At 36.1% G+C, this 23,765-nt stretch overlaps 1 protein-coding gene and 1 non-coding gene across 2 annotated transcripts in view; one reads left to right on the top strand and one right to left on the bottom strand.

The window, feature by feature from the left end:
• The window catches only part of XPR1 (xenotropic and polytropic retrovirus receptor 1), a 250,678-nt gene that overhangs the window by 38,309 nt on the left and 188,604 nt on the right, over positions 1-23,765 (top strand). The window lies entirely within an intron of this gene.
• Positions 6,012-6,084, bottom strand: TRNAE-CUC. Its single transcript has one exon. It is a non-coding gene; the product is annotated as a tRNA-Glu (tRNA).

The following is a 23,765-nucleotide window of genomic DNA, read 5'->3' on the forward strand; positions in this document are numbered from 1 at the left end:
AAAAGATAATGATATAAGTAGGTAGGAAAATTATGTGACAAAAATGATTATCAACTTTGAGTAGCATACAGGTAGGAAGTTAGAAGAAAGGAAGAAATGCTTGGGACACAGGCTTATAATCCTTTCTTTACATACCACAGAGTAAAGTGTTTTCAGTGTTTCAATTTTTCCTTCCCTTGTAAAAATCATTAACATATAAAGTTACTGTGTCAATTATCACACCGTGCTTTTTTTTTTTTTTTTTTTTTGGTAAGTTTGAGGGATGGAAGGTCATGAACTAGAGGGGATAATTATAAAACATTAAATCATGAAACAAAAAAACTTTGGGAATTATTGGTTATATATTCTACATGGTAGAGGAAAAGCTAACATACCGGATGAATGAACCTGATGATTTCAGATAGAGTTTCCCAAATTAGCTATTAGACATCTGGAATAATTGTTAAAGCTTCAAGATGGCAGAGTTTAAAGTAAGGTAAGTTCTTCTTTATGCTCTTTGTTTTCTTTGGGTAGGGCCACTTTAGCTGTTTAATGAAAGAATGCCACTGAGAAAGGTAGAAAGAAACATAAAAAGTTATGATCAGTGAGTAGTTTCCAGCAGTAGATGTACATCATTGAGTAAAAGAAACAAAAATTCCTGCCTTCAAAATGGAAAAGATGTTCAAAAAATTATTTAGATTCACAATAACTTCTAATTATTGAGCCAATATGAGGAAGGAATAGGTAGTCAATATTTGAAAGAGTAGATAATTCCTTATATTAGTTTTCTGTGGCTGTTTTAACAATTTACCACAAACTTAGTGGTGTAAAATGAGAGAAATTTACTCTCACAGTTGTGGAGGTCAGAGTCTGAAATCAAGCTACACTTGTGGAATGTTGGAGGGAGAATTTTCCTTTTCCAGCCTCTAGTGGTTGCTAGCTTGCTTGGCTTGTGACCACTTTACTCTAATCTCTGCCTCTTCACTTTGCCTTTTACTTTGTTTATTCTCCTCCATGTATCTAAGGTCATTTGTCATTGGATTTAAGTCCACCTAATCAGGATGATTTCTTCTCAGGATCATTAATTACATTTTAAAGACCCTTTTCCCAAATAAGATAACATCATAGGTTCCAGGGATTTGACATGGATATCTTTTGGCTGGGGTGGTGATGGTGGTGCATTTTTGTCCTACCATAGCCCTAAATCTAAATTGAAAAACAGCAACAACAACAACAACAAAACATTGTAATGTTCTTAGTTCAAATTGTGAGCCACCTCTATAGGTCCAAATGAGGCATTTGCTTTTACATTCTAATCTAACCACTTTGAAAGGAACCGTCAAATGATGTTAAAGAAAAATTCAGGTATGACATCCAGAAAGGAAAAAACTGGCCGATAGAAAGATTTGAGTGTATAAAATAAAGGACTGTTTGGGGCATCTGGGTGGCTCAGTTGGTTAATGGTCTGACTCTTGATTTCGGCTCAGGTCATGATTGTAGGGTTATGGAAAGAAACTCTGTATTGTCCTCTGCACTGTTCATGTAATCTGCTTGAGATTCTCTCCCTTTCCCTCTCTCTCTTCTCTCTGTCTGTCTCCTCCCTTGCATGTGCTCGCATGCTCTTTCTCAAATAAATAAAATCTCTAAAAAAATTAAGAAATAACAGACAGTTTATTGGCCTGTAACCCAGAATTACCTGCAAAGTATTCCAAATCATCCCTCCTAAGAATTTCTTTTATATTTCTAGTATCTACTGTACTTCCTGGGGGAAACAAAACAAGCAAACCTCTTCATAGCATACAAGTGTCCCCTCTTCCCTCCAAAATTTCTATTATGAGAATTTTCAGTATATGTGCTGCCGAAGTGAGCACTATTATGAGAATTTTCAAAGACCTACAAATATAGAGAATGTATCCAGGATCCCATTTACCCATCACCCAGCTTCAGTCATTATCAATACAATGCCTAATCTTTTATTCAACCCCCCCAATTAGTTTGAAGCAAATTCCAGAAATTATATCATTTTATCTGTAAATATTTTTAAACGATAATCTCTGGCCCCATTACCAAAATACAGTTGTTATAAATAAAAATATTAATAGTAATTTCTTAATATTATTAAATATCTGACAGGATTCACATTTCCCTGTTTTATAGTCTTTTTAAAAAAGATTTATTTGTTTGAATTGGGACCCAAATAAGATCCCTCATTTGATAAATTGCAGATTGATTAATAAGTCCCTTAATTCTCCATTGATTTATAGCAGCACCATCCAGTACAGTAGTCACATGTAACTATTTACATTTAAATTAATTAAAATTAAAGTGGAATATTCTGATCCTTAATCATCAAGTGCTCAGCAGCCACATGAGCCACCTTATTGGACAGCACAGAATATTTCTCTTACTGAAAAAAGTTATTTTGGTCAGAGTTGATCTATAGGTTTCCCCTCCAACTATTTTATTTATTTAGCATTTTCTTTTTTTTTATTTTTTTATTTTTTTTTTAAAGATTTTATTTATTTGAGAGAGAGAGAGAGTGAGAGATAGAGAGCACGAGAGGGAAGAGGGTCAGAGGGAGAAGCAGACTCCCTGCTGAGCAGGGAGCCCGATGCGGGACTCAATCCCGGGACTCCAGGATCATGACCTGAGCCGAAGGCAGTCGCTTAACCAACTGAGCCACCCAGGCGCCCCTATTTAGCATTTTCTGTTTTCCTTTTAAAATTATTATTATTGTTATTTGGTGGAACAAACTGGCTACTTTGGTTTTCTTTGTCTCCCAGAGTCTGGATTTTACTGATTACATTCATGTGGTATACCTTAATACGGTTTCTATTCTTGGTATCTCCTGTAAATTTGTAGTTAAATGTAGAGGCTTGGTCTAAATCAGATTAAATGTTATGCATATATATTTTTTTCCTAAGAACATTTTATAGGTGCTGGTGTATACTTCTATTAAGAGAGGGATATGTAATATCAGATTGTTTCTGTCTTTGTAATGTTACTAGCTATTGATGATCAGTGCCTATCCCCAGATCCACAACTTCATTGAGTTCACAAAATGGTGATATTCCAGCATTCCTGTGTTTATTAGCCAGAATTTTATAAGAGAAACTTCCCTTCGTAAACTGGTTATTTTTAGCTACGGATATAGAAAAAGTAGAGTAATTGCCTAAGTCTTATCCTTTATTTTCTAGTTTTCAAAATAGTATTGGTTCTCTAACATTTTTCTGGAGATGAGCTGTGAAAATTTTTTAAGTGTATTAATGAATTAATATATTTAAACATACTTGGTATATTTGGTCCAGTATAGTTTTATCCTTATTATTGATCAAATTTTCAACTTTGGCTCAGTTGGGGCCTCTGCAGGTAGTTTCCTCACTTGTTTTGATATGACTCTCATAACCTTTGATAGCTTCTTTTCTATCTGATATGATAGAATTTTTCCACACTCATCTTACGTATTTCCAGGGTGGGATCTGGGATTAGCTGTTTTGCAAAGGAGGCTTAGTTCTTTTGGTGATAACCACTGAGTCTTAATTTCTTTAGAAGCCATATACTGGGCACTTCTTTCATAGTGTCAGTGGTACTGAGTTATTCATTGTTTTAGGTTTTCTTTTTTAGTGGAAAGAAATATATATACACATGTATACTCACATGCCTGCACACATGCACACACTTAAAAATGTATGTTTAGATATATAATAATATAATAAATATATATTTAAAAGATAAAATACCTGTTCTTTAAAGCTTAGATTCTTAGTATACTTTGGACTTGAAAGTATCTACCCTAGCTGAACAAGTGAAATGTGATGAATTTTGGGCGCCTGGGTGGGCTCAGTTGGTTAAGCGACTGCCTTCGGCTCAGGTCATGATCCTGGAGCCCTGGGATCGAGTCCCACATCGGCCTCCCTGCTCAGCGGGGAGTCTGCTTCTCCCTCTGACCCTTCCCTCTCTCATGCTCTCTCTCTCTCTCTCATTCTCTCTCTCAAATAAATAAATAAAATCTTAAAAAAAAGAAATGTGATGAATTTTAAGATTGAATAATACTCTTAGGCATAACCATATGTACAGCTTTTTGGGATTAGAGTGTTGGGGGTAGGGAATCTACCTATACTGATTAAATTTTCATTTTCTTCATTGAAGGTTGAGAGGTGAAACATAGTTTATCACCTGTAAGACGAAGTGCCAATTTGTGGTTCTTGATGAGAAATTGATCAGTTAGGCGCTTGTTACAAGAGGTGCAATCAGTGAAGTTAGAAAGGGAAATTGAATTTATATTGGTGTGTTATATGCAATTAATTTTGAATATACACCTGAGGCACATGAATCTTATTGGAGTTTGAAATATCTATACTTTAAATCAGGCATTGCAAATCTAGTGTGATTAAATATATTTAAGAGTTTGTATTGTTCGACAGTTGCTGTGCCATTCCAAAATATGTTTTTATTAGGCTGTTCACAGAGGAATCTTGTGGTTGCTATAATGAGAAGATGAAATAGCTAAATTTGTGTATTTCTTTTAGAAAGAATAGAGGAGAATAAGGTTATTTATATTTTAAGATTTATTATTTTTATACTCTTATTTTTTCTGAATGGGATGTCTTGTCATCTTGAGAGAAGGATGGATTGTTGTTATCTTTTTAAAAGACTGCAACAACGGGGCACCTGAGTGGCTCAGTCAGTTGGGCGTCTGCCTTCAGCTCAGGTCATGATCCCAGGGTCCTGGGATCGAGCCCCGCATTAGGCTCCCTGCTTGGTGGGGAGTCTGCTTCTCTCTCTCCCTCTGTGCCTCACCCTGCTTGTGCTTTCTCACTCACTCCTCTGTCAAATAAATAAAATCTTAAAAAAAAGAGACTACAACAGTCTTTCTACTTAAGGAAAAACATGATATAGTTCACTAATGACACAGTAATTAAATTAGGGTATTTACAGCAGAGAGGAATTTGTAACAGTATAAGAATAACACAGTGTATTGGGTAGATATTCTCAGGATCAGTTTATCCAAAATAGCCATAAAAGAATTTTCATAAATAAAGTAGTAAGAAAATGATAAATGAAAGAGGTGAGATTTGAATTGGGTCTTAAAGCATAGTTACAGCTGTAGGAGAGGACCTTCTAGGCAGAGAGAAGCAACAGGACAAAACCAAAGAGGTGCAAGACATTCAGGGGAGATTAGAGCTCTTTAAATGAAGTAAAGGGTTATTACGGGGGAATAGTGAGCTGTAAGAATGAGGCCAAATTTCCAAGGGGCTTAATTTTTTTTTAAAGTTGGACTTTATTTGGTAGACAAGTATACTGCACATTTGGACTATTAGTCTAACGCAGGTCAGAATTAAGAGATCATCGTGAGTTCTTTGTTCCACTTCAGCAGTATCTAAAAATAGTCTTGGTGCTGTTTTGAATGGATTTCACAGTTAGAAGTCCAGAGGAATGGAGGCTTTATTTAGTTACGGTACCATCCAATCTCCAGTTCCACAATTTTTATGTATAGTTGTGTCCTTTTTCATGTTGGGGTCCCGCAACTGTCTGCCATTACCAATTAAGTCCACATGCTTGCTTCCTCAAGAGTATTGGGAAAAGCAGATTTATAATTTTTAGTTAGCTCATGACTCAAAATATGCACAGAAGCAATCTTTTTTATGTGTATGAAATTAACATAACAAAATGAACGATTTTATTTTTTTAAGATTTTATTTATTTGAGAGAGAGAGAGAGAGAAAACACAAGCAGGGGGAAAGGGAGAGGGAGAAGCAGACTCCTCACTGAGCAGGGAGCCTGATGCGGGGCTTGATCCGAGAACTCTGGGTCATGACCTGAGCTGAAGGCAGACGCTTAACTGACTGAGCCACCCATGTACCCCAAAATTAATGACTTAAAGTGTACTGAGGTTCAGTGGCATTTTTAGTGCATTCAGTTTTGTGCAACCATTATCTTTATCAAGACACCGAGCATTCTTTTTTTTTCTTCCAAAGTTTATTTGTGTTTTTTTTGTTGTTGTTGTTGTTTGTTTCTTTTAGTAATCTCTGCACCCAGTGTGGGGCTTGAACTCACAACCCTGAGATTGAGAGTCTCATGCTCTTCCAACTGAGCTAGCCAGGTGCCCCAGGACACAGAGCATTCTTTTTTTTTTTTTTTTAAAGATTTTATTTATCTATTTGACACAGAGAGAGAACACAAGCAGGGGGAGTGGCAGAGGGAGAGGGAGAAGCAGACTCCTCACTGAGCAGGGAGCCTGATGCGGGGCTTGATCCGAGAACTCTGGGTCATGACCTGAGCCCAAGGCAGCTGCTTAACCGACTGAGCCACCCAGGCATCCCAACATAGAGCATTCTTAAATGGAATGTACTTAAACAGAAAAGAAGGCTTATTATAAAGTAATTTTTGGCATGATTTTGCTTGCTAATTTCTCAGTCTGTGTCACTTGTAGAGTTTTTTTTTTTTTTTTTGAAGCTTACTTGCATTCATATTTAAGCTTGTAATTTTGGGGAATCAAAAAAACAACTGTCAGAATGGAATTTTTTTTTTTTAAAGATTTTATTTATTTGACAGAGGGAGACACAGCGAGAGAGGGAACACAAGCAGGGGGAGTGGGAGAGGGAGAAGCAGGCTCTCTGCCGAGCAGGGAGCCTGATGGGGGGCTTGATCCCAGAACTCTGGGATCATGACCTGAACTGAAGGCAGATGCTTAACAACTGAGCCACCCAGGTGCCCTGGAATTTTTTTGTTTTGATAATAGTTGAAAAAATAAGCAACAAGGTGAAAACCTGAATTGATTTTTTTTTGTTCACTTTTGAATAGAATGAAGTAGTTTATTTAATAGAAAAATTGTTTTTCAAATTAGAACTGTCCATGGTGGATTTGGATTCTAACTTTTTTTAGCATGTCTACTTACACAGCACTATCTGAAGAAGGCTGTGGAATATAAGAGGACTTCATTCTCCTCTATTTTTATTATAGGTTGTGTTATGGACCTAGAAGAGTGAAGGTTATGTTTCCTGATCTTAGTTTTCTTTTTCTTGTTTTTACCCCATCTCTCCAAAAAATCTACACGATGTTTATTTGTAGTAACCCAGTAGAAGCAAAGTGTTGATTGTTCTAAACATAAATTCTGGTCATTTGTGCAAAATATTTTAGAAGGATTTTAGCTTTTATTTCTTAGTAAGAGATCTTTCGGGGTTCTGATTTTGCTTGTGGATATCTTCAATCTATATACTAATTTTTTCTCATAATCTCTTTGTTCTCTATGGAGGTGTTGATGTTGATGCTGAAGTAGTAACATGAAGATGGCAGTGGTATTTCCAATTGGCATTTCTTATTTAGGTCCTTAAGAACCCCTAGTAAGAAATTAGAAAAAGACAATTAGGTCAAATTAATTAGAAAAGCTAAGTAGACTATTTAAGGTCACTATATTCAATCAGTACGATACTGTTTTTAGATTAGTAAGTAAAAATGCAGTGCAATTAAACGTATATTACAAATATAAATTTTGTGAATTATCAGATGGATTTAATCACTACCCAGTAATTTTTGCCTGCTGTTCTTATACACTTTCACATCATCTGTGATTTACAAGACTGGTTATAAAGAAGTACGCTTAATTTCTTGCTGTTGTTTCATTTAATAAACATTTTGTCATTATTTACCATAGTAGCATATGCATTTGAGGTAATGAAAACGTTTGGAAATGGTGATAGTGATTGTATAATATTGTGAGTGTATTGAATATCACTAAGTTGTACATTTAAAAATGCTTAAAATGGTAAATTTTATGTTATATAATTTTACTACAATAAAAAAAGAAGAAAAATCTTATCAGTAAATGAATATTTCTGGAATGATTTCTTTGTAGTTATGGAATTTTTTAGTCAAGATTTTATTACAGGGTGATTTTTTTTCTTTAAAAAAATTTATATAAAAAAAAGGGGGTGCCTGGATGGCTCAGTCATTAAATGTTTGCCTTCGGCTCAGGTCGTGATCCCAAGGTCCTCGGATCGAGCCCCACATCGGGCTCCCTGCTCCACAGGGAAGCCTGCTTCTCCCTCTCCCACTCCCCCTGCTTGTGTTCCCTCTCTTGCTGTGTCTCTGTCAAATAAATCTTTTTAAAAAATGTATAAAAAAATAAAAGATTTTATTACAGGGTGATTTTTATTTTTATTTATTTATTTTTTAAGATTTTATTTATTTATTTGACACACAGAGAGAGAGAGCGAGAGAGAGAGAGAGGGAGAGAGCACAAGCAGGGGGAGCGGCAGGCAGAGGGAGAAACAGGCTTCCTGCATGAGCAGGGAGCCCGATGTGGGGCTCAATCCCAGTACCCTGGGATCATGACCTGAGCTGAAGGCAGCGGTTTAACCAACTGAGCCACCCAGGCGCCCCTACAGGGTGATTTTTAATCCTAGCATAACTGGCTTCTACTTTTAGCCCTTAAGTATTCAGAAGAACAGGAAAGTGGAATTTGGGTATGAATTTTCTTAAATGTTTTTATAAATTTATTATTTATCATGCAGTTAAAAAATGTAAACTGTTTCATAAAGATAACATTTAATTTTTGGTGTCATAAAATTAAGCATTTTGTTTTTATAAAAAAAACTTTTCCCCAAAATGAAATGAGGTCTACTTCACATTTTTTAAAAGATCATCCTTGAATACCTGTAATCTAACAAGCATGTAAGTGACAAGAAAAGCCATTTTCTTTTTCCTGTTTAATATATATTTTTAACAGCTTTATTGAGGTATGACTGATATTTAAGAAATTGTACATACTTAAAATATGGAATTTGATGTTATGGCATTTGTATACTGATGAAAGCATCAGTATAATTAAGATAGGGACCATAGCCATCACTTCCAAAACTTTCCTCACACTTTTTCATAATTCCTCTTTCCCACCCCATCTAATTTTACCCCTCCTCAGTTAACCACTGACCTTTTTTTCACTGTTGGCATTTCCTAATGTTTTATGTAAATGTGTTTATACAGCGTCTACTCTTATTTTTTGGGCTTCTTTCAATCAGCTGAATTTTTTTGAGATCCAGAGTGGTCACTCCATTTTACATTCCCACTTACAATTCCAGTTTTTCCATATTCTTTCTGGTACTTGGTATTGTCAGTCTATTTAATGTTAGCCAAATGGTATCTCATTGTGGTTTTAATTTGCATTTCTCTAATGACTGATGATAATGGAGAATTTTCTTTGTGCTTGTTTACCATTTATGTATATCTTCTTTGGTGAAATGTCTTTTTAAATCTTGAGCCCATTTAAAAAATTACATTCTTATTTTTCTTATTCCTGAGTTTTGAGAGGTTTTTTTATATTCTGGATACCACACTTTTATTAGATGTAGACTTTACAAAGATTTTCTCCCAACCTGTAGCTTTAAAAGTGTCTTCTCAAGAGTGAAAGTTTTAAAATTTCAATATAGTTTTCATTTATCAATTCTTTTACGATCATGCTTTTGGTCAAATCTAACAATTAAATAATTAATTAATTAATGGTGCTATGGAATGAATATTTGTATTCGCCCCAAAATCATATGTTGAATGCTCATGAATGGGATCAGCACCCTTATAAGAAAAGACATCAGAGGGGCGCCTGGGTGGCTCAGTTGGTTAAGTGACTGCCTTCGGATCGGGTCATGATCCTGGAGTCCTGGGATCGAGTCCCACATAGGGCTCCCTGCTCAGGGGGGAGTTTACTTCTCCCTCTGACACTCCTACTTCTCATGCTGTCTCTCTGTCTCATTCTCTCTCTCAAATAAATAAATAAAACTTTAAAAAAAAAAAAGAAAAGAAAAGTCATCAGAGTTCTTGCTTCCTCTCTTTGTACTCTGCTGTGTGAACTGTGTGAAGAAACATAAGAGGGCAGCCTTGCAAGCCAGAAAGAGGGTCTCATCAGAACCTGAACACACTGGTACACTGATTTTGGACTTCCCAGCCCCCAGAATTATGACAGATACGTTTCTGTTGTTTAAGCCACCTAGACTGTGGTAATTTGTTGTAGCTATCTGAACTAAGACACAGGGTCACAGAGATTTTTTCTGTGTTTTCATCTAAAGTATTATAGATTTAGGTTTTGCATTCAGGTCTGCCGTCCATTTTGAGTTAATTTTTTGTGTGTGATGTGATGTATGGAACAAAATTCACTTTTTAAGTCCAGGTATTGTTTCAACACCATTTGTTGAAAAGACTGTCCTTTCTTCACTGCGTTATCTTTGCATATTTGTAAAAAGTCAGTTGTCTATATATGTGTGGGTTTATTTCTTGATTACTGTAGCTTTAGTAAGTTTGAAATCAGGTAGTGTTAGTTCTCTAGCTTTGTTCTTCTTTTGCTTGTTTTTTGGCTATTGTACGTCTTTTGCATTTCCATATGAATTTTAGAATAAGAGCCTACTGAGATTTTGATTGGGATTTTGTTGAATCTTCAGATTAATTTGGGGACAGTTGACATCTCTATGATATCAACCCTCTTTAATTTTCTAACCTATAAATAAGATCTCTTCACTTAGGTATTCTTTAATTTCTTTTAACAGTCTTTTGTAGTTTTTAGCGTACAAGTTTTTCACATCTTTAGTCAGATTTATTCCTAAATATTTAACATTTTTTGATGCTATTATAATGCTATTTGTCTTTCCATTTCAATTTCCAATTATTCGCTGTTAGTATATAGAAGTAGAGTTGATTTTTGTATATTGATCTTGTGCTCTGCAACTTTGGTAAACTCACTTGTTAGTTCTGGTAGCTTTTTTGTAGATTTTCTATACATACTATCATGTCATCACCTTTTGTTTAGTTTTTAAAGATTTATTTATTCATGAGAGAGAGAGAGTGAGAGAGAGCAAAGGGGACAAAGGTCAGAGGGAAAGGGAGAGAAAGCCCCAAGCAGACTCTGCACTGAGCGTGGAGCCCAATGCAAGGTTTTATCTCATGACCCTGAGACCACCACTCAAGCCGAAGCCAAGAGTTCGGGTGCTCAACTGAGTGCGCCACCCAGGCACCCCCCTCATGTTATCTTCTAAATAATATAGCTTTACCTTTGTTTTTCCAATCTGGATGTCTTTTATTTTTCTTGCCTGATTACACTGGAGAGAATCTCTAATAGAATGTTGGATAGAATTGGTAAGGGTGGAAATCCCTTCTGTTCTTAATTTCCTAAGAGATTTTATCAGGGGTAAGTAGTGTTGGACTTTGTTGAGTGCTTTCTTCACATCTATTGAGATGATAACATAGTTTTTCTTTTTCTAGTTTGTTAATATGGTGAATTACATTGATTGATTTATAAATGTTAAATCAACTGTATTTCTGGGATAAATACCATTTCTTAGTTTGGGCTGCCTACCAATATACTATAAACTGAATGGCTTATAAGCAATAGATATTTATTTCTCACAGTTCTGGAATTGGCATATTTGGTGTCTGTTGAAGGCTCAGCTTCTTCACTGATAGCCATCTTCTCACTATAACTTTACATGGTGGGAGGAATGAGGGAATCTCTGTAGGGTCTCTTTTGTGAGAGCACTAATCTCATTCATGAGGGCTCAACTCTCAGAACCTAAGCAACCTCCCAAAGGCCCGGTCTTTTAATACCATCACACTGGGCATAAAGATTCATATCAATTTTTGGAGGATATGCATACTCAGTATGTAGCACTCTATTTTGTCATTGCATACCTTTTTAAAATATTGCTGAATTAGATTTGCTAAAATTTCATTAAAATTTTTACATCTGTATTTGTCTACAAGTGTCTTTTCTGGTAATATCTTTGTCTTGTTTTGGCAGCATGGTAGTGTTGGCCTCATAGAATGAGATGGGAGAAATTCTTTCCTCTTCAGTTTTCTGGAAGAGTTTGCATTGAATTGGTATTGTTCTTCCTTAAGTCTTTGATAGAATTCATCAATGAAGGCATCTAGGCCTAAAGCTTTTTATGTGGAAAGGTTTCAATTAGGAGTATTTAGATTATCCATTTCTTCTTGAGTAAGCTTTGGTAGCTGATGTCTTTCAAGTAATTAATACACTTAATCTAAATTGTTGAATTTATTAACTTAAAGTTGCTCATAATATTCTTGTATTATTCTTTTATTAGCTGTAGTTATGTTACCTCATTCATTACTGATACTCATAATTCTGTCTTCATTTTGTTTCCTGATCAGTCTTGCCTAGAGGTTTATTAATTTTATTGTTCTTAAGGAACGAGCTTTGATTTCTTTGATTTTTCTTTCCTTTTACTTTCTCTTTTCTATTTCATTGATTTTTTTTCTTTGACCTTTATTATTTCCTCTTTTTCTGCTTACTTTGAGTTTAATTCGTCTTTTTCTAGCTTTTGGGGTATAAGCTTTATTTTCAATGTTATCCTTTTCTGTTGATCATCGTTTTTTTTTTTGACAGAAAGAGAGGGAGAGAGCACAAAGCAGGGGGAGTGGCAGAGGAAGAGGGAGAAGCCCTGATGCAGGGCTCAATCCCAGGACCCTGGGATCATGACCTGAGCTGAAGGCAGACATTTAATCGACTGAGCCTCCCAGGCACACTGGTCATCCATGTTAATCAGCATTTTAATCAGTGTCTGTTGAGAATGCTGATAGTAGTATGCTATCAGAATCAACTACTTCAAAAGTTGGAGAGAATATTCTGGGGTATCAATTCAAATCAAAAGGCTAAGATTGTGACCTAAACATATCAAGATGCAGGCTAATTTAAAAAAAATCTCAAATCTTATACTCAGTACTAAAAAATCAGTTTGGAAAGTATGGGATAAGGGAGAGCAACTTTAGTGCAGTATTGGTTAAGCGTTGTTAGGATCCACAGTGCCTGGGTACCAAGTACGGTTATTTGAATGTAAGTAATGTGGCCTCAGAAAATCCAATTTGATTAAAGTTGTTATTAATGTAAGTATAGTGTTTAGAAAAAGGAACATAATAATTCCACTCTTCTTTACTGAATAGACTATTTCTAGAGTCTCCTACTGTATTCTGAGCACCACACTAAAGGTTTTAAACACACTATAACTCTTAGCCAGAGTAAAGAGATTTGTAGTGGATAAACCATGCCATAGTAAATCTTGGAATTATAGGATGTTAGAATGTTTATGGATCTTAGAGATTGCCTTATTTTTCAATTTAGGAAACAAAAGCCAGGGGCTGTTGGTTTACGTAGTGTTACCCAAATAATCAGTGGCAAGTGTTGAAGATTGGATTTTCAGTTTCTGAAGATCATTTCAGCATTCTTTCCACTGAACCATCTTGTCATCAAACTATGGTTCAAAAGAGGTCTGTGAGAGGACTTGAAATCATCTGTATGAGAAAAAAATCAGTAACCAACAAGAAAATGTTACAGTGAGAATGTTTTCATCTTAACAAAAGATTGAGCTATCCATGTGGTTCCCAGTTCCTGGAGATAGTCAGTAAAACACTGGATAACCTCTTAGGTGGAATGTTGTAGATGGATTCATGTATCAGATAAACTTTGGGCTATATCAGCTCTAGAATTCTTTCTGAGTCTGTTTCTTCTTTTGGTGGCTGCCACAGTGTCCATTATGAGCGTTCATGCTGCTCAAATTTCCCCAATACTAAGTATTACTGCCACCAGCTTGTAATTCCCAGGGGTGACTTTTAAAAGACACTGTTTTCAATTTCAAGGCAGAAGTATCTCTTCTTGTCCACATTAGGGCCATTTTCTTCTCTGTTTTTTTTCTTCTGGATGTCAGGCGGGATCTTTGGGAAGATTCAGTACTTCCAGTTTTATAAGAAGAAACAGGTTTTTCCTCTACTTTGTTTAGAAGATGACTTCTTTCTTCTAGAGCATTTCTTCTTCTACCCCAGTCCTGTTCCCCAAGTTGGAGCCAGAATTTCATTGTTCTTTATACATAATTGTGTGCTAAAATGAGTACTTTCTAATGGTGACATGTCTAGTGGCATGTATGAGAAATACAAACTTAGACTCATAGTTGTATGTAATAATAGATTTCAGAGATTATTTGGTCCATGTTTCATAAAGGGTGTTCTCTGGTATGAGATTTATGAGCAGGTGTTCTTTTTTTTAAAATTTTTTATTGTTATGTTAATCACCATATATTACATAATTTGTTTTGGTGTAGTGTTCCATGATTCATTGTTTGTTCATAACACCCAGTGCTCCATGCAGAATGTGCCCTCTTTAATACCCATCACCAGGCTAACCCATCCCCCAACCCTCCTCCCCTCTAGAAACCTCAGTTTGTTTTTCAGAGTCCATCATCTCTCCTCTGACTTACTCCCCTTCATTCTTCCTTTCCTGCTATCTTCTTCTTTTTCTTTTTTTTTTTTCTCAAAATATGTTGCGTTATTTGTTTCAGAAGTACAGATCTGTGATTCAACAGTCTTACACAATTCACAGTGCTCACCGTAGCACATATCTTCCCCAATGTCTATCACCCAGCCACTCCATCCCTCCCACCCCCGACCACTCCAGCAACCCTCAGTTTGTTCCTGAGATTAAGAATTCCTCATATCAGTGAGGTCATATGATACATGTCTTTCTCTGATTGACTTATTTCACTCAGCATAACACCCTCCAGTTCCATCCACGTCGTTGCAAATGGCAAGATCTCATTCCTTTTGATGGCTGCATAATATTCCATTGTGTATATAGACCACATCTTCTTTATCCATTCATCTGTCGATGGACATCTTGGCTCTTTCCACAGTTTGGCTATTGTGGACATTGCTGCTATAAACATTGGGGTGCACGTACCCCTTCAGGTCCCTACATTTGTATCTTTGGGGTAAATACCCAGTAGTGCAATTGCTGGATCGAATGGTAGCTCTAATTTCAACTGTTTGAGGAACCTCCATACTGTTTTCCAGAGGGGTTGCACCAGCTTGCATTCCCACCAACAGTGTAGGAGGGTTCCCCTTTCTCCACATCCCCGCCAACATCTGTCGTTCCCTGACTTGTTAATTTTAGCCATTCTGACGGGTGTGAGGTGGTATCTCATTGAGGTTTTGATTTGGATTTCCCTGATGCCGAGCGATGTTGAGCACTTTTTCATGTGCCTGTTGGCCATTTGGATGTCTTCTTTGGAAAAATGTGTCTGTTCATGTCTTCTGCCCATTTCTTGATTGGATTATTTGTTCTTTGGGTGTTGAGTTTGATAAGTTCTTTATAGATTTTGGATACTAGCCCTTTATCTGATATGTCATTTGCAAATATTTTCTCCCATTCTGTCGGTTGTCTTTTGGTTTTGTGGACTGTTTCTTTTGCTGTGCAAAAGCTTTTTATCTTGATGAAATCCCAATAGTTCATTTTTGCCCTGGCTTCCCGTGCCTTTGGCGATGTTTCTAGGAAGAAGTTGCTGCGGCTGAGGTCGAAGAGGTTGCTACCTGTGTTCTCCTTTAGGATTTGGATGAACTCCTGTCTCACATTTAGGTCTTTCAACCATTTGGAGTCTATTTTTGTGTGTGGTGTAAGGAAATGGTCCAGTTTCATTCTTCTGCATGTGGCTGTCCAATTTTCCCAACACCATTTGTTGAAGAGACTGTCTTTTTTCCACTGGACATTCTTTCCTGCTTTGTCAAAGATAAGTTGACCATAGAGTTGAGGGTCCATTTCTGGGCTCTCGATTCTGTTCCATTGATCTATGTGTCTGTTTTTGTGCCAGTACCATACTGTCTTGATGATGACAGCTTTGTAATAGAGCTGGAGGTCCGGAATTGTGATGCCAGCTTTGCTTTTCTTTTTCAATATTCCTCTGGCTATTCGGGGTCTCTTCTGGTTCCACACAAATTTTAGGATTATTTGTTCCATTTCTTTGAAAAAAGTGGGTGGTATTTTGATGGGGATTGCATTGAATGTGTAGATTGCTCTAGGTAGCATTGACATCTTCACAGTGTTGGTTCTTCCAATCCATGAGCATGGAACGTTTTTCCATTTCTTTGTGTCTTCTTCAATTTCTTTCCTGAGTATTTTATAGTTTTCTGAGTACAGATCCTTTGCCTCTTTGGTTAAATTTATTCCTAGGTATCTTATGGTTTTGGGTGCAATTGTGAATGGGATCGACTCCTTGATTTGTCTCTCTTCTGTCTTGTTGTTGGTGTATAGGAATGCCACTGATTTCTGTGCATTGATTTTATAGCCTGTTACTTGACTGAATTCCTGTATGAGTTCTAGCAGTTTTGGGGTGGAGTCTTTTGGGTTTTCCACATAAAGTATCATATCATCTGCGAAGAGTGAGAGTTTGACTTCCTCTTTGCCGATTTGGATGCCTTTGATTTCTTTTTGTTGTCTGATTGCTGTGGCTAGGACTTCTAATACTATGTTGAATAGCAGTGGTGAGAGTGGACATCCCTGCCGTGTTCCTGACCTAAGCCTTTCCCCATTGAGAATGATATTCGCTGTAGGTTTTTCGTAGATGGCTTTTATGATATTGAGGTATGCACCCTCTATCCCTATACTCTGAAGAGTTTTGATCAAGAAAGGATGCTGTACTTTGTCAAATGCTTTTTCTGCATCTATTGAGAGGATCATATGATTCTTGTTCTTTCTTTTGTTAATGTATTGTATCACGTTGATTGATTTGCGGATGTTGAACCAGCCTTGCAGCCCAGGGATAAATCCCACTTGGTCATGGTGAATAATCCTTTTAATGTACTGTTGGATCCTATTGGCTAGTATTTTGGTGAGAATTTTTGCATCCATGTTCATCAAGGATATTGGTCTGTAATTCTCCTTTTTGATGGGATCTTTGTCTGGTTTTGGGATCAAGGTAATGGTGGCTTCATAAAATGAATTTGGAAGTTTTCCTTCCATTTCTATTTTTTGGAACAGTTTCAGGAGAATAGGTATTAATTCTTCTTTAAATGTCTGATAGAATTCCCCTGGGAAGCCATCTGGCCCTGGGCTTTTGTTTCTTGGGAGATTTTTGATGACTGCTTCAATTTCCTTAGTGGTTATAGGTCTGTTCAGGTTTTCTATTTCTTCCTGGTTCAGTTTTGGTAGTTGATACATCTCTAGGAATGCATCCATTTCTTCCAGGTTATCTAATTTGCTGGCATAGAGTTGCTCATAATATGTTCTTATAATTGTTTGTATTTCTTTGGTGTTGGTTGTGATCTCTCCTCTTTCATTCATGATTTTGTTGATTTGGGTCGTTTCTCTTTTCTTTTGGATCAGTCTGGCCAGGGGTTTATCAATCTTGTTAATTCTTTCAAAGAACCAGCTCCTAGTTTCGTTGATCTGTTCTACTGTTCTTTTGGTTTCTAGTTCATTGATTTCTGCTCTGATCTTTATTATTTCTCTTCTCCTATGAGCAGGTGTTCTATGGCCAAATGAGTTTGGGGAAAATTTAGTAAAACAAAAATAGGATTTTCTATTATTGTTTATTAGTCTTATTATTATTTTAAGTTCTGGGGCATTTCAGGGCCTTTCCTACTTACTATTTATTAAACATTGTGAATCTCAAAGAAAAGGAGATTCAGTATTTAATGTTTCCTAAATTTATTTGACTACGGAACCCTTTTTTCTTTTTAGGGACTAAAGTTCTGTGAAGCACTTTGGGAAAGGCTGACCTTGTCCATTCCCCTTACTTTAGAAGATGAGGTAACTGAGACCTAGAGAGGAAATTCCCCAGGGGTCACTAGTTAGTGACTGAGTAGAAATCACAGTTCTGATCAGTTTTGGGCCTCTTGCAACTAAAAAGATAATATACCTTCTACTTATATTTATATGTTTTTCATTTACTCTTTTCCTTACCTCTTACCTACTCTTTTTCTCTTCCCAACTTTTTTGCTCTTTTGGCAATCCTCTGTCATTTCTTCACATGGTTAAGGTATTTGAATTTGTGGTTTTATATGGCTTCTCAAATTATTTTTTCCTCTTAGAATTAAGCTTTCATTTTTGTTGGTTGAAATCTAAAAATGTTGTGTTTTTCAAAAGCAGACTCCATTGTGCAATTTTAAAAAAATGTCCTGAGAATTGTAGAAATCTTCAAATGGGTGAGAATAATTTTTATTTTCTTTAACTTCTAACAATAGAAACTGTGACTCTAAGGTTGCTTTCATTCTGACATCTAATGTAGGCTAACTGTGGAAGTTTTGGTTGGTTGCTAAAGTAAGTAGGCATATGAAGAATTTGGGAACATGGATTGTTTTGGGGAGTTAAATGTTGGAGTGGAGAGTTGACCTTATTTACATGAATGTAGCCCTGTTTAAAGTTAGTGACCTTGGGAGGCTGTTTTTCTCCTTGCCATTTGCAATGAGAAAGATGAAATAAAATGTACTTTCCTTTGCTAAGATACTAATATGGATGTATGTAGAAATATTTTCAGTATGAATTATTGAAACAATTTTTATTTCTGGGTATTCTAAATTTCACTTGTTTAGTTTTAACTTTATAGTGAAATATAAGTATATCTCCTTAAGAGACAGTTCCAACTTTGTAAGTGTGTAACGCTGAATAGATTCAAATGCCTATTGTAGTTACTTTTTAATGTAATTAAGTCTTTGACAAATAAAAGTTGGGGTGTATTGGATGTTGCTCTGCAATAGTTGTTTCTTGGGAACTTTGTCCTGCAGGCATTGTATGACTTGGTTTGTGTCAGAATTTAAGTAACAGTAAACATGAGTTAGGTAATTCACTGAGGAGTATCAAACTCATAGGATATTTTTTGAATAGTGAGCCAATGTTTGGAAGAAAATGAGTTAAAATTAATTTAAATTCTGAGGAGTATTGCTAGTGCTGTAAATGGGCTAACGATTAAAGAGTAAAACACTGGGGGTGCCAGGGTGGCTCAGTTGATTGAGCATCCGACTCTTGGCTTTGTTTTTCGCTCTGGTTGTGATCTCAGGGTTATGGGATCAGCCCCAAGTAGGGCTCTGTGCTCAGGGTGGAGTCTGCTTGTCCATCTCCCCCTGATCCTCCTCTCCAATTTGTTCATGCTCTCTCTTTAAAATAAATAAATAAAAAATAAGTAAATAAGTAAAATCTTAAAAAAAAGAGTAAAACACTTTGTTCCATTGGTCTGAATAAAAGTTCTTTATTGATAGTGTTAATTAAGTGAATTTTCAACTTTTTGCAGAACTTAACTTAGTTTGTTACTTTACAAATGAATGTCAGTTGTGCTTTTGTACTTTTCTTAACTTTTTTGGACATTTTTATTATTTTTGTGGGGTATTTAATAATTTTTAAGAGTGTATAAGAGGTCATTTTTATTATTTTTTTGTTTTTGTTTTTAAATTTTTATTTAAATTCCAGTTAACATACAGTGTAATATTTGTTTCAGGTGTACAATATTGTGATGTACAGTATAGTGATTCTTCTGCCTTGTTAATATGTTTCTGTTTATATAAAAGTAATTGTACTGGGCGCCTGGGTGGCTCAGTTGGTTGAGCGACTGCCTTCGGCTCAGGTCATGATCCTGGAGTCCCGGGATCGAGTCCCGCATCGGGCTCCCTGCTCAGCGGGGAGTCTGCTTCTCCCTCTGACCCTCTTCCCTCTCGTGCTCTCTATCTCTCATTCTCTCTCAAATAAATAAATGAAATCTTTAAAAAAAAAAAAGAACATGGGAAACATGAGAACTTTAAAAAAAAAAAAGTAATTGTACTATACTTTAGCTTAGTTATCTCAGCCCTTGCTTCTGTTCTATCATGTAGACTGTGAATGTAGTTAACATCTCAGGGATTATGGTAGGAATCCAGGTTGTTTACCTGCATAAATGTTTCTTAGTGGTTGCAAGATTTGGGTAAATAGTCTGTGTAGCACAAATTTTCTGTTACAAGCAATTTCTTTTTTATTTTTTTTTAAGGATTTTATTTATTTATTTGACAGAGAGAGACACAGCGAGAGAGGGAACACAAGCAGAGGGAGTGGGAGAGGGAGAAGCAGGCTTGCCTGCGGAGCAGGGAGCCCGATGCGGGGCTCAATCCCAGGACTCTGGGATCATGACCTGAGCCGAAGGCAGACGCTTAACGACTGAGCCACCCAGGCGCCCCAGCAATTTCTTAATATATGTTTTTTTCAAATTAAACCTCATTTTGTTTTATAGCATTGATTTTGTGACAGTTCTTAGTTTCTAAGACTTTTAAACTGTACCTTCTCACCTTTACATCTCTGCTGTTGGTTGCTATCATTTGTTTTTTAAATAGCCATTCCCATTCTTCTACTTTTCTTTGGTAATTGAATTTCAGTTTTTGTTTTTGTTTTTTGTTTTTTGTTTTTTCTTTTTTTAGGTTTTGAGTTGCTTTGTTCAGAAGTTGAACCCTTCCCGTCCTCAGGGGATGAATTTATTATTCCCTGGTCTAAGCCAGACGTACTTAAAACTTGGACCTTAGTGGGTCTTTGAGACATTTTCAGGGAGTGTGATGTATAAACTAGTTTTACCATATTTGCTAAGATGTTACTAGTTTTTTAAAAAAAACTTCATCTGTCTTGGAGTTTTTCCAGAGTCCTGTATGATGTGAGATACCCAACAGACAGGAGAAACCAGATATTAGAGAGGTTTACAAAATTATAAAGCAGGGGAGCCTGGGTGGCTCAGATGGTTGGGTGTCTGCCTTAGGCTCGGGTCATGGTCCCGGGGTCCTGGGATCGAGCCCCGCATCGGGCTCCCTGCTCGGCAGGGAAGGAGCCTGCTTCTCCCTCTCCCACTCCCCCTGCTTGTGTTTCCTCTCTTGCTGGGTATCTCTCTGTCAAATGACTAAATAAAATTAAAAAAAAAACACAAAAAACAATATTATAAAGCAGTGCCATTTGTTTAATTTTTTTCATTTTAGAAAACAGTTATTTTTAATTAATATGTTGTAATTTCAAGAGAATTGATAAATACATATCATAAACATTTCTCAAACTTTATTTCTATTATGGTAAATAGTGATAGATATTATTCATAGAAACTAAGCTTTTTGTGGGGTATTTAATAATTTTAGGAGTGTATAAGAGGTCATGAGATAAAAGGTTTTTAAAATTACTGGTCTAAACCACTGTTTTGTTTAGCAATGAGCATGTGACTGTTTCGTCAAAACCTGAGGTGAGGATTTATGTGGTATGGATGTCTTTGTAGATGTCCTTGCTTTTATAAGAATTGACACAAGAGAAGAAAAAAATCCTTTCCTGCCTAGACATTTGTTGTGTGGTGATATTATGCCTGCAGCGGCTGCAGCCATCTTCTGGCTATGAGGGGAACAGCGGGCATACCGAGGGTGCCTGCTAGCAAATAGGTGGAAAGAGTTTGAATCTTTGATGATGATATTGATCCAAAACTAATGAACCCTGGAATTGCCTTATTTCCAGACTTCTTGTTATGTGAGATAATAAGTTTCTCTCTTGTTTAAGCCATTTTTATTTAGGTCTTATGTTATTTGCAGCTAAAAACATTTTATCTGAAACAGCTTCATTTTGACCTAACAAATTCATGAATATTTCTATTTATAGTGATTGTTTTTACCTGAGACATATTTCTTTGTCAGAAACTTATTTTCAGAGACAGGACTAGGGATCTAGGGATGCTAGTCTCTGGAAAAATCAATTACTTTTGTCTTTTTGATTTTTTTTGTTCTGTGTTTTTAGAATGCCCTTAGTCTTGAAATGTAACCAGCAAAGTCCTACTACCAGCTAAATGTCATGTCCTTTTCTGATTTTTAATGTCTTCTCACAAAACTTTTATGCATAATTTTCTCCAGTACTGATCATATCCAGTATAATAATTTTTTAAAAATTTTTAAGTAATCTCTACACCCAGCGTGGCGCTCGAACTCACAACTCTGAGATCAGGAGTCTCACACTCCAGCAACTGAGCCAGCGAGGTGCCCCTATTATTATTTTTTAACCCAAGGCCCCATTATGAGAGTTTTTTTTTTTTTCCAGATTCTATATATAAGTGAAATCATATGGTATTTCAGGTGAAATCACATGGTATTTATCTTTCTTAGTCTGACTTATTTCACTTAGCATATACCTGGTAGGTCCATCCATGTTGTTACAAATGGCAAGATCTCCTCCTTTTTTATGGCCAAGTAATATTCGTGTGTGTGTGTGTGTGTGTGTGTGTGTGTGTGTGTGTGTGTGTGTGTGTACGTACACATGGCTTTTTTTTTTTTTTAAATATACCACATTTTCTTTATCATTCATCTACTGATGGACACTTGGGTTGCTTCCATATCTTGGCTATTTTAAATAATGCTTCAGTATACATAGAGGTGCATGTATCTTTTTGCATTAATGTTTTCATTTCTTTGGATAAATCATACAGTCTTCAGCAGTTGAGTTCAACAGTTGGCCAGTCAACAGTTTGTTATTGAATTTAATGAGCTAGGTGCTGAACCCAGTGCCTTCCTATTTCTGATCATAATAGTTATGGGGCAGAGGACTGAGAGGGGAAGAAGGAATTTTGATTTTTGCTGAAAATGTCTTGCTAAAATACATAAAGTGGTTATTTTTGTTTTGTTTTGTTTTAGCTGAATTGACACCATGGACAACTCCATAGACAGAGCTAACCTTGCTGAAATTAATAGATCTAGTTCTGGCCTCTAATAGTGACCATCTAGTATGTATAGTCCTCTAACACCTGAATGTTTGAAGTCATCATGTGAGACTGGAATATCGGTTTTTTTGTTTTGTTTGTTTCAGCAACTAGGAAGAGCTGTGTAATGTGTACAACTCTATGATACTGACAACTCAGAATGCTATCTACCAGAGTAATCACAAATTTGTTTAATTACCATGCTATTGCTCACCAAAAGATGCTTTAAGATTATGGCAATAGGCAGTAATATATAATGCATCTTGCAGGGCTGAGGGCTAGAAAGAATATGTGGATAGTGACCTTTTAAAAACTTTGAATGTCTGAAATATCTTTTGTTCATTCCTCTCAGTTTGGTTGGTTTGATTAGACATCAAATTCTTTTTTGGAACTCATTCTCACCTCAGAATTTTGCTGCTAAAAAGTCAGTTGTCATTCTGTTTCCTCTTCCAGTTAATATGAATTTTCTCCTGGTTTGTCAGACTCTCTCTGTCCCTTTATCATTGTTATCAAAAACTTTTCTATCTCTGGTATGAAAATTAATGATAATGTATCTCAATGAATCTTTTTTCCCCCTATTTTTTTATTGGTACACAATGTTATATTAGTTTCAGGTATACAAAATAGTGATTAAAGAACTATGATCACCCCAAGTGTAGCTACCATGTGTCACCATAAAAATGCTGTTGCAATACCAAAAAAAAAAAAAAAAGTTTGAATAAAATTGCAGAGTACTGTTGGGCAGCTGACTTGGTTGCGTCTCACTGAACCCATTAGATTAATCCTTTAATAACATGACAAAACCTGGAGAACTGCAAATCATTACCTGAATTTTTGAATTAGATTATTTCAGAGAAAATTCCTGAGCAATATACTTACATGTATGCCCTTAAACATGGAGAGGAAGATGTGAGTGGTTAGCCAGTGGTAGACTGACATTCTAGTGGAAGATGTTAGGGAGATATGGACAGATGTGAGTACATATAATTCATAAACATAATCAACATTATGGAAAAGAGTAAAATAGAAGTATGGAGAAAAAATTTGTAGACTGATAGATGAGAGAGTAGGAGGAGGGAGGCACCAAGTGAAATAAGCTGTATAATAATTTTGTCTAAAAAATAGGGATAAAGAGAATGGGCCAGTTTTGGGAAATGCCAAATAATAAGTTTGGCTTTGTGTAACATGTATATAAGTGATTAGGTTGAACTTTCGGTAGTTCTTTATTTGTTGATTAAAGTTTAAAATAGTTTAGGATGCATGGCTGGCACTGTTGGAGCATGTAATTCTTGATCTCAG

Source organism: Zalophus californianus, chromosome 10 (assembly GCF_009762305.2).
Source record: "Zalophus californianus isolate mZalCal1 chromosome 10, mZalCal1.pri.v2, whole genome shotgun sequence".
Taxonomy (NCBI): domain Eukaryota; kingdom Metazoa; phylum Chordata; class Mammalia; order Carnivora; family Otariidae; genus Zalophus; species Zalophus californianus.